The sequence below is a fragment of the Octodon degus genome, unplaced genomic scaffold (assembly GCF_000260255.1).
Source record: "Octodon degus isolate 3935 unplaced genomic scaffold, OctDeg1.0 scaffold00001, whole genome shotgun sequence".
Taxonomy (NCBI): domain Eukaryota; kingdom Metazoa; phylum Chordata; class Mammalia; order Rodentia; family Octodontidae; genus Octodon; species Octodon degus.
In genome coordinates this window covers 3949983-3952263 of record NW_004524577.1, presented here as the reverse complement: position 1 = coordinate 3952263, position 2281 = coordinate 3949983, and positions in this window count along the sequence as shown.

Below are 2281 nucleotides of genomic sequence, written 5' to 3'. Positions count from 1 at the left end.
AGATATATAGTTGCATTCTCTTAATGAATAGAATGATTTGTTCTAATGGTGTTTGTAAATAGGATCACAAGTCCACGTCTTGTACAGCAATTAACCACTAAGAAGAACATATGCAGTGTATTATTTGTTGAAAAATATAAAAATTAAAAAATAAATAAAAAATAAAAATAAATAAAAAACTGTGCCGGCGTATGAGAAGGCGAATTGCACACTGCCATTCCTACCCTTTGCTCTCAGGGAGTCCAAAGTGGAGAAACATCTCCAGTAAAGAAATCATTGTAAAAACTCATCTGGTAAGCAAGGCAAGCTTCTCTCTGGCCCACGCACTAGCGCATGTCCACATTAGATGGACGACTGGCTCTACCTGCCAAACGGGGTGACTGCCGCAGTTACTCTTCTCTCATTGCTGGGACAAGTACCCGACACCCAACGTGAAGGAAGGGAAGGTCTACGTAGCTCACAGTTACTGGCGGTCTCAGTCCATACTTGGCTGGCTGCAAGGCAGGGCGGCACACGGCAAAGGGCAGCAGTTCATGGCAGCAGAAAAGAGCAAGGGCAAATGGGAAGAGCAGCGGCAACAGTGGCAACAGACAGCAAGTAGTCTGCCTTACATTGCATGCAGCCTATCTGCCCCAGGCTGGGTGTAGGGCTCAAATCCCTAATCCCAGCAGCACTCACACCCATAATCCCAGTGGATCATAAATTAATCTCAAACTCTAGCAGTCCATCCCATGACTGCATGAGGCTTTGCAGGGACAACTAGACACAAACCGTAACAGTGACATTTCATGAGGTGAAATGGTCACCTGAAAAGAGAGAAAAAACAAAATCATTTGGTAAGAAAAAACATCCCCAAATAATATCTCTGTTGCGTTAGGAAAACATGTTAGCTGGAGCCAAAGAACAAATGATAAGTGAAAACCACATATAAATATATGTACGTGTGTATGTGTATTATATGTGTACGTGTACAACAGAGCGTGAGCTGCATTTGTGAGATTAGATGAACTAAAAGAAGAAAGTGCAGGGGTTGGGGAGATAGCTCAGTAGAATAGGTGCTTGCCTGGCAAGCACAAGGGCCTGAGTTCAATCCCTGGTTTCACAAAAAAAGAAGGAGGAGGAGGAGAAAGAAGAGGAGAAGAAGAGGAAGAGGAGGAAAAGGAGGAAGAAGAAGAGGAAGAGGAGGAAGGAGGAGGAGGAGAAGGAGAAGGAGAAGGAGAAGGAGAAGGAGGGGAAGGAGGAGAAGAGGAAGAAGAAAGTGCTTGGCATGTGTAGCAGCCCTGGGCTCAATCCCAGCACTTAAGAGAAAGAGGGAGGGAGGGAGACAGAGAGACAGAGACAGAGAGGAGGGAGAGAGGGATGGAAAAAGGGAGAGAGGGAGGGAGAAAGGGAGGGACAGAAGGAAAGAAGGATGTAAGGAGAGAGGAAGGAAAAGAGGAAGAGAGAGAAAGGGAGAGTGGGAGAGCGGGAGGGAGGGTGTGTGTGTGAGAGAGGAGAGAGACGGAGACGGAGAGAAGGGAGAGAAGGATGCAGGGAGGGAGGGAGGGAAGGATGCAGGGAGAGTGGGAGAGAGGGAGGGAGGGAGAGAAAGGAGGGGGACAGAGGAGGAAAAAGAAAGGAAAAAGGACAGAAATGAGGAGTAGGAAGAGGAAAGGGTAAACTAAGCAGAGAGGCTTTTATCATGATGATGAAGGTATAAACTCCATGAAAATCTAAACTAAACGTATATATATCAAATATCATGCCGTTAAAATGCTACAGCAAAATAAAGAAAAAAGAAACTCCTGGGGAATTAGACAAACACAGTGAATGTAAACAATCATTTAATTTTCTTAGTGCGTGGAAGATCAATTAAATAGCCATAAGGATACAAAGTGTATAATAATACAATTAATGAAGTTAAGATTAGGAATCCTCGCTCTGCAAGTATCTGTTGAACACCTATCCGTGCCTGGCATTATTCTAGATGGTGAAGCTGCCAAAGTGAATAAAACAGAAATAAAATCCTGTGCTGGTGGGGCTTTCACCCCTGGGCGGGCAGGAAGACAATCAGGTTACAATAATGTCTGACAAGTTCTCCACTACAGAGCTCCTGTGTTTCCTCTTGTAAATAATAAATCTCCTCTTGGGAAGTTCTCTGAGATTATGTAAATGCTCTTGTTTCTTCTCACATATTTACTTACTGACTTTATCATTCATCGACTGTTTTTGCCTGAAACAATCGTTACTATGGTGATCGCCAACTGGTGATTTTCTAATTCCTCCGTGGCTTCTGCATTTA